We start from the raw sequence: 12,441 nt of genomic DNA on the forward strand, positions 1-12,441 counted from the left end.
ACACCAGGCTAGGAAGCAGGAGGCTGTGAGTTCAAGCCCCGTCTTAGCCATGAAAGCTGGCTGAGTGACTTTGGGCAAATCACCAGGAGACGGCGAGTTATAGTTCTGCCTTAGGCACGAATTCTGGCCACCTGACAGGGTTACTGTCGTGGGGAAAACAGGAAGAGAAAGGTGCATTGGATATCATCGCCACCCGGAGTAATTTATGAAAATAATAAAGGCAGGATACAAATCAATAAACCCTCCCCTAAAATAATAATACCGTTTTTAAAGAGGGAGATGCTTGGAATTCTGCACTCTCCCCCTAGCCAAGCCGACGTGGCCCCTGCCGCCTTCTTCCCCAAAAATGTTTACGAGACAATTGAAAAGTTACCTAACAATCAGAGTGATTAAACAGCTGCTGTTATGATAATCAACCCGTTTAAAAAAAAATTGATTGTCTTAGGCCCTAGCAACTACAATTATTATTAGGTTCTCCAGATTCTGAAAGGAAGACATATTTCCTTTATTGAACACTCTCGGCCATAAATCCTGGTAAACTGAAATTAGTCCATGTAATACACTGACACCCCAGAATTTATGTATATGCAGCCTATCATTTCACTCCCAGCCCTTCGATTCTCGGAGTAAGCCACAGCTGAAAAGGTCAAGAACCAGCCAGTCGATACCTTCCCAAGGAACCTATTGATAACACGTCAGGGATCTAACAAGTGGGAGGCCGGTGAGAACTAATTCAAAACCAATTCCCTCTCACTAACCCAGGATGAAGTACCGCCCAACCCAAGGCTTGGAATCAAGCACCCCGGCTCACAACTCCAAGGCGATTGGGATCCTTGATGGTTCTCTGAGCTTGGCTTTTGGCCCAAGCTGGCTTTGGTGGCTAAGGTGGGACTAGAACTCACTGTCCCCTAGTGACTGGCCCAAAGTCACCCAGCTGGGCTTCATGGCTAAGACAGGACTAAAAACTCCCCACCTCCTGGTGATTGGCTCAAAGTCACCCAAACAGCTTTCATGGCTAGGGCAGGACTTCCTGAAGGCCTCTGACAGCAAAAAAGGCGGCTGGAGGCGTGCAAGTGAGGTTAATCAGTGGATGGCATCCCCCCAAAATAAGACCTGGTGCCTTTTTTGGTGACAAAAGAAGTAAGACAGGGTCCTTATTTTCGGGGAAACACAGTACATACATACAAATATGCACGTATGGTTAAACAGTCCACAAATAAACATATATCTCGGTAACAGCAAGACACTCAAATATGCAGTATGTTGCTATTTTGTGGGCATTTGAAAACCTGCTTGAAACAGATCTGCTTCAATCTTGTAACTGCATTGTAACTTGCGAGTTACATCTTGTAACCGTTGTAACACCTGTAACTTGCCGTTGTAACTGCGAGTGGCCGTTAAATGAGTGGTTTTCAAAGTCGAGGATTACTCATAAAGCCTCCTTGAAGCTGAATGTTGGCCTTGTTATTTGGGAGGGCAGAGGTGATATTGTCTCCTGCCTTCACTCTAGCATATAAGCCTAAGGATCCTTGATTTTAGGGCTCACGTGATTAACCCCACTCAGAAAGGTTGGCTGATGCTCCACCTGCTAAGGCCCACTCACCTCTCAAAAAGTTTTACTTCCTGGAGAAAATAAGAAGGAATTGCTTGAAAGAGCATCCTAAAAACATCCCCAGGCAAAGTGTCTCTCCCGGAGCTCTCCGTGGTGCTGAAATTTATTTCTCTCTCTCTCTCTCTCTCTCTCTCACACACACACACACACACACCTGGCTTCTTAGGAAAAATGGCTAGTGTGCAATGGCTTCACACATATCATGTTAAGGCCAGGGCTTGAGGCAGCTGGGTTTGTGGAACAAGCAATTAACGGCCCAGCACACCCACCTGCAAATGAACCAATTGCCTCGCGTGGAAATCCCCTCGATATCAAAGTAGAAACGCTCCGGGTGTTGAGCATTTTGTTCAGAAAAGAAAAATCCCACCTCTTGAGTTAGGCCCAGAAAAAAAACAAGTTTTCTTTGTGGGGAAAAAAAGAAATCCATGTATCTTACACTCAAATTCTTAATTTTCGGTGTTGTATCTCCAGGATAAAATAGTGGCCTTCTTCCCTGAGCTTTAAGAAGAGCTGGACAATTTCTACCTGCGCTCAACTCTGCTACCCCTTCAGCAGAGAAATGGTGAGATACAGAATGCAGAATAACAGAGTTGGAAGGGACCTTGGAGGTCTTCTAGTCTGATTCCCCCCCCCCACTTGATCAGGAGACCCTATACCATTCTGGACACATGGCTGTCCAATCTCTTCTTGAAAACCTCCAGAGTTTCATTATACACCAATAAAATAATAATAATAATAATACCAAACTCTAGACCCGTTCCATAAAAACAACAGTTTCATAGCGAAGTAATAAAGGCAGGATAAAAATCATTTTTTTTAAAAAAAGACCTCCATGCATAGGCCAACACCCCAAGCGTCAATCACCTCTACTTGAGCATTCTCACTGAAAGGGAAACCCATCATACATGGAATTCCGTGATTCCTCTTCACATCAGAATGCTCCCTAAAGAGTTCAACTCAAATTTGCTTTGCTTCTAGAACCGGAACAAACCTTCGTTGGATTTTGGTTCAGCCTACCCTACTCAATCTCCCAGGGATTTATCTCCTGAAAGTGAAATATATCAAGCTCTCTCCATGTCTTGACTTTTTCTCCTGTTCCCTCATTCCTTCTCTTTCATTAGCCAATACAATGCTTGGTTGCATAAGAATAGAATAGAATAGAATAGAATAGAATAGAATAGAATAGAATAGAATAGAATAGAATAGAATAGAATTCTTTATTGGCCAAGTGTGATTGGACACACAAGGAATTTGTCTTTGGTGCAAATGCTCTCAGTGTACATAAAAGGAAAGATCAAGAGTCAAGAATCAACAGGTCCAACACTTAATAATAGTCATAGGGTACAATAAGCAATTACATGCATCCGGTCTTGGCCACCACACTACAAAAACAGATGTTGAGACTTGTGTATGGGGGTGGGGTGGAAATGCAAAGAGCCACTAAGATGATTTAAGGCCTGGAGACTAAAACCATACGAAGAATGGCTGCACGATTTTGGGTATGGCCAGTCTGGAGAAGAGAAGGACTGGGGGGGGTGGGGGGTGACATGATAGCCATCTTCTCATATTTGAGGGGCTGCCCCAAAGAAGAGGAGGGGGCCAAGTTATTCTCCAAAGCCCCTTCAGAAGGCAGGACAAGAAGCAACGGATGGAAACTCATCAAGGAGAGAAGCAACCCAGAACGAAGGAGGAATTTCTTGACTGTGAGAAGATTTAATCAGTTGCCTCCAGAAGTTGTGGAGGTTTTTAAGAAGAGACCAGACAGCCATTTGTCTGGAAAGGTTTAGGGTCTCCTGCAAGGGCAGCGGGTTGGACTACAAGACCTCTAAGACCCCTTCCAGCTCTATTCTGATTGGTTTTGCCTTCATCCAGTTTCAGGTGGGGACCTTCTGGATGAAAAGGATGGGGTTTTTGGGTGTGTGTGGGGGGGACCTCTCTTTTTCTCTCCGCCTGCTGCCGGAGGAGCACAAAGAGATCGGTCCCCCTCCTCCTCCTCCTCCTCCGTCTCTCATTAGGTCAATTAATATTCAGGGAAAGTCTCTTTTAACGTGAAGTTTAAATAATCATAAAAGGCAAAAAAATGAAGGCGAGGCAAAATCAAGGAGAGAGGAGCCGCGCGGATGTTCCAGAAGCTTCTCTAGACCTTTCAATCAATTTTATTTATATGCAAAACCAAGAGAAAACTGAGGAGGAGGGGGGAGAGGAAGAGGGTGGGAGAGAGAGAGAGAGAGAGAGAGAAATGCAGATATATACAAACGCTCCTCCTGATGGTAACACTCTCAATTTAGTGACAGGCAAATGGTTTCCTGCTGCCACTTAATCTCATTTCTTGCATAATGCCCTCTAATTAGCATATCAAAGTGAATTAATACTTCTAGGGCATTAGCGATGGGGGGGAGAAAAAAAATCTGGTGTAAGCTTCACAATAGCAGTTAAGCAACAGCCAAGAAATCCTACTTTTCCCATATACATACATACATACATACATACATACATATGTATGTGTGTGTGTGTGTGTGTGTGTGTTTCTCATTCACACACACACCAAACTATTTTGCATTGCAAAACTCCCCATTTATCCATTCCCCTCTCCCTCAAAACCCTTTTACCGCACACTGTTTTACTACTTTTCCCCAAACAAAATGATAATTGCCCAAAGTTAGCGGCATCTGTAAAGGCCTGCATAGAATCTTAATTTGGGAGAAAAGAGAGAGACAGAGAGAGAATCTAAAAAAAAAAAATAACCCCCACTTGGCAGAATAGATTTTGTGGGCTGCCCCGGCTCAGAATCCAAATGGTGGGTTTTCTCAAAATTAAAAAATAAAATAAAATACATTAACATAAAATAAAAGGGGGAAAAATCTATTTAACACTCTTATATGATTCTCTCTCTCTCTCTTTTTCCCTCCCTATCTCTCTCTCTCCTTTTCTCCTTCCTTTCCTCTTTCTCATTCTTTCTTCCTCTCTATCTCTCTCCCTCTTCTCTCCCTCCGTTTCTCATTCTCCCTCTCCCTCCTTCCCTATCTCTCTCCCCCTTTCTCCCTCCCTGTCTTTCTCATTCTTTCTCCCTCCCTCCCTCTCTCTTTCCCCACTTTCTCTTTCTCATTCTATTTCTTCCTCTCTATCTCTCTCCCTCTTTCTCATTCTCTCCTTCCCTCTCTTTCTCATTCTTTCTCCCTCCCTCCCTATGTCTCTCTTTCTCTCTCACACACACACACACACACATACACGGGTGAGAGGGCGTAACTACCTGCTGGATCAAGATTGACAGTAGGAAAGGACCGCCCATATTTGTTGGAAGCGGACAAAACTGGGCAAGGGATGCTCCCACCCAGCTCCTCAAAGTGATCTCAAGCTAAGATACAGGAATGATCTTCTCTGCTCTGAAAATAGATGGCTGTGGGCCTGGCAAGCCAAGATTGGTACAAGATTGTGGGTGGATATTAACAAGGACAGGGTAGGTTAGCAAGGGTGTTGCCCTGTTGACAGCACAAAATGTGTGCATGAACTATATAAAACCTGTGTACGTAGAGTACGTACTGCAGGAGTCAACACTGACCTCAAAGGAATCCAGTAAACACACACACACACACACAAACACACACACTGCTGTATATTCCAAGTGTTTGCATAACAGAGCCAGTCTGGTCTAGTGGTGTAGGCACAAGACTAGAAACCAGGCGTCAGGGAGTTCGAGTTCTGTCTTAGCAATGAGAGTCAGCTGAGTAGTGGCTTTGGGCCAATCACCAGGAGATGGTAGATTATAATCCCGCCTTAGGCACGCAAGGTGGCTAGGTGGCTTTGGGCCAATCAACCAGGCATCAGGAGTTCTAGTTTTATCTTAGCAATGAAAGTCAGCCCGGTGGCTTTGGGCCAATCAGCAGCACGGCGCTTAGGCATGCAAGTTAGAGTTCAATAGCGACAGTGAGTTCTGCCTGCTACCCATGAAGGCCAGTTGGGCGAATTTGGGCTGGTCCCCCTCTCTCAGCCCAACTCAACACTGCTGTTGTGGGAAAAAGGAGGAGAGGAGGAGAGGAGGAGGAGGAGGAGGAGGGGAGGAGGAGGAGGAGGAGGAGGAGGAGGAGGAGGAGGAGGATTGATTACACCTCGCAAAAATAATAAATGCAGGATACAAATAAATAATTAAAGTCAAAACAAAGCCAGCTTAGAGACTGACTACAGCCCAGCTCCTTCACCCGCTTAAAGTGCTTGACATGCTGCCCCCCCCCCAAAAAACAGATGAACTGTTTGGAGGATGACCCTTTAACCGAGCTAGTTATTCCTCAGAAAAGCCCTGAGCCCGGAAGAAGAAAATCCTCAGTCTCTTTTCCAGTGGGGGGATTCCAAATGGAGTGCTCTTTGACTGCTTTTGAACTGGTCAAAATGTCCCCTACCGGTATGCCAGAACCGGTCCAAACCGGCTGAATACCACCTCTGCTCTTTTCCCTTTGGCAAAGAGAAAAATCTGTTCCTATTTCACTTTCTCCCCGGTGTCTGAGGGATACAAAGAGAAACCTAGAAAGGGGGACAGTAGGCCAACCTGGCGGGGTTTTAAAGGGGGTGGTGGGGTAGACGTGGCCGAAGAGAGCACTGCCATTAAATTAGAGAACGCCATTAAATGCAACTGCTTGAGCAGCTGAGGGTGGAGAGGAGGAAAGAGGGGGTCTATCTTATCTACCTTCCTCCATCAATTCACAAAGACAACTTCATTTTCTAGGCTGGTCCACAAGGGAGGGAAACCAGGAAAGAACCAAGAAGGTCTAAACTGACATCACCTCCGGCTTCTTCTCCAAACGTTCGGATCGCCAGCGTTCCAAAACCAAACGAGATCAATAATCCACAAGGAGAAGGAGTGTGTGTGTGTGTGTGTGTGTGTGTGTAGGTTGTGCAGGCTGTCACGCCAAGTCCTTTCGGAAGTTGCAAGTCTGCATCCCTAACTAATTTTGCCTTTTGCAAAAAAAAAAAAACCCAAAAACAACAACAAAAAACCCCACACACAAACACAACACCGGAAAATGCTCCCCGTGACCGACTCCTGGTGCTGTTGAAACGGAGCTGACATCACGCGACGTTTGCGCCCCGCATGCCGACACCTCTAGTTGAGCCGTGGTCAAAAAAAAATCGACAAATCTGGGTTTTGTTTTTTAAATTAAAAAAAATAAATAAAAGCCTTCGCCCGAGATCTGCCCAACACGGGGCTTTAATTCATTCCTGATGAGATGCGAAAGACGGCTGGCGCTAGAACTCAGCAGCGCATAAATAGACCCAAGGACAGCCTGTCGCCCCCTTTAATATATTTAAAAATATGCGAGGCTATTCCCAAGCCGAGCAGAAAAATTAAGCTTCTTTCTCTAAATAATAATAATAGGAAGGGGAAAAAAAGAAAAGTAGGAGAGAGAAGAAGCAAGTATTGACAAGCTGGGCTGATGGCTTGGCTTGGCAGACGAGGGATAATCAAATGGATGCTTGTTTTGTGACCGGCGACACAATCAAGGGACTCCACTCCGGCAACACAACGGTGAGATCTCTGGGTATGAAGAACAGAGCCGCACAAGAGGCGGCGAGCTGCAGAGGCACCGAGCAGACACAACCACACGCAAGGACGCCGCGTTCACACCTGATGTGCACCTGACGGCACTGGGCAACCCTGAGGTTAATTCGCTAACCCACAGGGCTTCCAAGGCGCAAGATACAACCAAGAAACCCCTTTTCCAAACGCCTTCGAAATGAGTTCAGACTTTTGAGAAAAGGAAGCAACAATTGGGAAAGGGGAAAATGTTTACTTTTTTCCCCCTTTTTTCATCTTGTCTCAGAGAGAGAGAGAGAGAGAGAGGGAAAATAATGGGATTCTATTCCTCAATTTGGACGGAATCCTTTCTCTTTCGGCGAGGATTTAGCCCCAAAAGAATCACAAGACTCGGGATATTTCAAAAGCACCAACTTTTGCTTCAATGCCTCCGTTCCTAAAACCTAGCCGCCCCCCAAGCCAGAATGGTTACTATTCAGAACATACAGAGAGAGAGAGAGACAAAAAATCTCTTTAAAAACCAGCTGCACAATATGTCACAGTCTATTTACTTTTAAACAGAGCGTTCCACCATCGGTTTTGTTTAAAACAGGCAAGCTTCCAAAAGCCTTTTAGTCTTTCTGTTGTTCTATTTTACTGCCAAAAGAGCCCCTTTGCCAACAACTGGTGTCAGCCTTGAGTCAGCGGGGGAGTATACGGGGAAAAGCGGCGGCGTATATGGGGGGAAAGCGGCCCGTGCAATCCGCTTCTTCCTTCTGTTGAATGGCCTACATAGGTTTCCTCCTCCCAGGGAGTGTTATTTAGTTTCCCCCCTTCCCAGCAAAGAAGGAACACATTTCAAGGTTGGGCTGTGTTTTGGGCAATAGGGAAAGTGGCCCAACGAAGAGTTGGAGGAGGAGGAGGACTCCAGCTAGGCGCTTCAAGAGCCGGCCGAGTTGCAGGACCTGAACTGTCGGCGGAAGGTTAGGAATCAGATGAAGATTGCTATCTGTGGAAGATACGGTTACCTGCAAAACCATTTCATTCCTTCCTTCGTTTTCTCGGCCCAAGAGAAAACAGTCTGAGTGGAGAAGAGGAACAAGTCTACATCTGGACATAAACTTCCCCCAGGCTGCTTAAACAAGAGAGCCAATTGTGAATAACAGAGTCGGAAGGGACCTCGGAGGTCTTCTAGTCCAACCCCCTGATCAAGCAGGAAACCGTATACCATTCCAGACAAAGTGGCCGTGTGGTCTCTTCTTAAAAATCTCCCAAGGATGGAGCATCCACAACTTCTGGAGGCAAAAACTAAATTTTCCCAGAACAAAAACTTTATTTTTTAAAAAAAAAAATAGCCTAGAAACAAACTGCAATTCCAGGCACCTCTCCTCCTCCTCCTCCTCTACAGAAGTTCATTAATTTTTACGATCTTCTAAAGCCTCACAAAGGCCACACAACCCTAGCAAGGCATTATGTATATTATTAGGACTTTCCAATGAATTAAAGCCATTTAGACTTGCACTGGCTTTCAATTAGTGTTGTGTGTGTGTGTGTGTGTGTGTGGGCAGCTGTCATCTCAGATCCTTAAAGGAGACAATGCCCAGCTTCACAGCTCAAGCTGGTGTGTGTTCAGAGGCACACCAAACTTGTGCAAAAAAAGGAAGAAAAAAAAAAAGAAACCGCAGCGGCCAGGCAGAAAAAGCTTCTTGCTGGATTTTGCAAAGAGCATTCGAGCGTTCGTGGAAACACAAGCGGCAAATACTTTTCGGTCTGGTATAAATGCGGGGCCGTTTCAGCGGAGCGGAAGAGATAGTATTAAAAACCGGGGAAACTCCTTCAAAAGAGGAATACAAGGCCAGCAATGTGCAAAGGAGAACAATTTGGATGGGAATAGCCTGATCGTTAAGACTTCAGTCACGATAACAGCCCAAACCTATTATTATTATTGTTAAAGAATAACCTTTCTCCTCTCAATAGATGTTATTTGCAAAACATCTGGCCCAACAAGCTAACTCGCAGGACAAAACAGCTCTTTCCCTTCCCTGCTAAGCTTCCAATATTTGGGTGGTGGGGAAAAATAATAAACATCTTTATAAAGGTGGGGCTTAGAAAGTTTTTTAAAAAAACTAAAACATTGTTTTAAACAGAGTCAAGGATTGCAAATTAAAATTCTAGAAATTCCAATGAAGGGAACTTCTCCACCTAATTCAAGAGTGGAGTTCTCGAACAAATACTCTTATTTACAAAATACTGTATTTTGGGACAGTCTTGGGAATATGGGCTCCGTAGATCTGCTAAGAATTCCCAAACTAAAACATCATGTTTTGAAACTCAAGGCCACCCGCGATATCAGACCCTCCTCTGTCTAAATAAATAGCTCTAAAATTGCACTTACAGGTTCCAATTAGTTTGCCGCCCCTCATATTTCCAACACTTACGCTCCCGTTTTTCCTTTTCGTGCACTGCAGTAAAAGCGGCTGCAAGTTATTTTATCAATAATCTCAAAAACAGGTATTTTTTCTTCCTCTGGCTTTATTTGGGGAAGGGGATTGCATAGGATGCAATAGGCTTCATGCAATGGCCAGGTTCAACTGAAAAAGGAAGGAAGGAAGGAAGGAAGGAAGGAAGGAAGGAAGGAAGGAGAAGAAGAAAGGAGAGAGAGAAAAAAGAAAGAAAGAAAGAAAGAAAGAAAGAAAGAAAGAAAGAAAGAAAGAAAGAAAGAAAGAAAGAAAGGAAGGAAGGAAGGTATGGAAAGGAAGGAAGGAAGGAAAAAGGGAAGGAAAGAAAAAGGAAAAGAAGGAAAAAGGAAAAGAAGGAAGTTTTAAAAACTGTACAAGAGGAAGCTGCTCTCTGCTCAGGCAGAAGGAAGGAGAGAAGAGAGCAACCACGATCATACAAACCAAAGCATGTCAAAAAAACTAACTTTCTAACTTCTCCCTTTCCAAGGGCCAACCATTCAAATAAACCTATAAACAAATCTATTATATTGTATTATTATGATATTCCCCAGAGGTGAGACACGCCTTTCTTTTCCCCATCATTAATATACTCACGTTCCCAACTTTCTGAAATTGCTAAGGGAAGTATTCTTCGCCAGAGAAAAACAGGCCAAAGTCTGGAGCATTTCACCAGGGGTGGAATAGTGTCGAGAACGCAAGTGACTTCTCCATTCATGACACACACACACACACACACACACCCCAACAGGCTGTGGAGTTTTCACTTAAGCCCGAAGTTTCCCCTTTTTTTTCCTGCTAAAAAACAGAAACCGCTCTCCCCGTTGGCATCGCCAACTCCAGGACCTTCCTTCCCCCACCTTCTTTCCTACCCCCCAGCCAAGTTTAAACTGCTGGCAAAGGAGAATTCACCGGGATGGGACCCAGTTATCAAGGGATGTGTTGGGTGTAAAGGACTCACAGACACCCCCCCCTGTGCTTGCCAGGAAAAAAAATAGGAACAAGCAAAATAAGGCAAGGGACTTGAATAGAAAAAGAGGGGCAACATCCAGGAGGCAAAACACCCTTCAGAAGTCAAGACCTCACTTTTCTCCCCCCAACAGGCTGGAAACACCCCTCACCAAATCCACCTTGGAGCCTCCCCTCCCCTTCCCAAAAGGAGCCCAGGTCTTAATCCTCAGCAGAGAGAGAGAGAGAGAGAGAGAGAGAGAGAGAGAGAGAGAGAGAGAGAGAAACTATCACTTAGCAGAGTCCAAACAGCAGGAAAACAGCCACAAAAAAACAACAACCCCAACACCCTAACCTTTCTTTTCTCATTTTCCCAGCTCCAAAAATTTGAAGGTGGGCAGAGAACACCGCCAGGCCATTCCCACATTCAGCTTGGCAAGGTCAGCTGGCTTACTGGCAGTAAATATATGAGCACAGGGCAAGGCTTGAATTAGGATGCAGGGTATTCCTTTTCGCGCCGGCCGAAGCACAAGGGGACTTTTCACAGGAATTTTCACTGGCTGGGTTTCAATTCCAGCAAGGACCCCTCTTTAGATCAATCTCCCACCTTTTCTTTCCATTTACCATCTCTCTCTCTCTCTCTCTCTCTTTCCCCCCCAGCAAGCAAAACCACACAATGCTAAAACTCTAGGCAAAGCTCCATTATCAGCACATAATGCACAGTATTAGAAAACAGTTTTATCAACTTCTCAATTTAAAAGAAAGGGGGAAAAAAGAAAAACAGGTGAGACTTGCAAAAAAAAAAATTAATATAGCTTTGGCAACTGTTCCTGTGTAGACACTTCCAGCAATACCAGCTCTGTACTTTTTCCGCTCGCGCGGGTTTCTAAAGACCTAAATGTTAGGGATTCTGGTATTTTGCTTCTCTTTTTCACTTAAAATTTCACACATGCACGAATGCACCGCCAACTGAGACAATGCCGGAAAAAACCTGGAGTTTACACCCTTGCTAGGAAGTCAATAGATTATTATTTTTAAATAAACAAACAACATGTTGCTAGTTCGCCCTTTAGAAGGAGCAACTTAATAACTGTTAAGAGTCCAACAACTCTCTGCAGTTTGAATGATGAAAAATACAGTTTTAAAACTATCAAGTTTACAGCAGACAGCTCCTGATAGTAAGAACTCTTTTTTCAGCTCTTAAAAACTGGCCTGCAAATAAAATAAAATCTTGCTTTCCTGGAGCCTTGCTTTGTCAACCTTAGACTTTGAGACAAGAATCTCTCTCTTTTTTTTTCTCCCTCTATCCCTTATTTTGGGGGAGATTCAAAACTGCCAGGTTGAAATCTCCCCCCAGGCAGAGAGAGATATGAAACCACGTCTAATTCACCCCTTTGTAAAAAAAAAAAAAAAATAAAAGATCCTGGGTGTGGGGTGGGATGTTCCTGCAGCCTCTAAAAGCATTTCTGGAAACAACCAGGAGTTTCCCCCCCACCCACCCCCAGAAGACAAGAAAAAAAAACCACCCTAAAGCAGGAAGAGAGGGCAGAAGGCGCTTTGCAAGCGAGATGTTCTTCGCCCGGCAAGCACAACAAATTAAAACACCAGAGGGGATCCGGCAAATTCCTAGCTCAGCCACTCTCTGTAATTGTAATTAGCTCCCCTGTTACTTCCATCAGAAGGAATGGAAAGCTAAGGAAGACAAGAGGGGAAAAAAAAAGAAAAGAAAAGCTAGCTAAATCCGCTCCGGTGCTTTGATAAGAAACGCAGGGAAGTGGCAGGGAGAGACGCACGATTTGCGCTTCCATATTATTTTTTTTCATCCCCCTTTTCATTGCCTTTTGCAGCCTGGGCGGCTTTTTTTTTTTTTTGCAAACGGAACACAAAAAACAACAACAACCCCAGTGTGTTTGCGAGGA

The 12,441-nt window shown here is 44.5% G+C and overlaps 1 protein-coding gene across 2 annotated transcripts in view; it reads right to left on the minus strand.

Moving 5' to 3' along the window:
* Positions 1 to 12,441, minus strand: part of PBX3 (PBX homeobox 3) — a 129,601-nt gene that overhangs the window by 113,091 nt on the left and 4,069 nt on the right. The window lies entirely within an intron of this gene.

This window comes from Notechis scutatus, chromosome 15 (genome assembly GCF_049901735.1).
Source record: "Notechis scutatus isolate UNSWTSFEM ecotype Mainland chromosome 15, rNotScu1.2, whole genome shotgun sequence".
NCBI lineage: Eukaryota > Metazoa > Chordata > Lepidosauria > Squamata > Elapidae > Notechis > Notechis scutatus.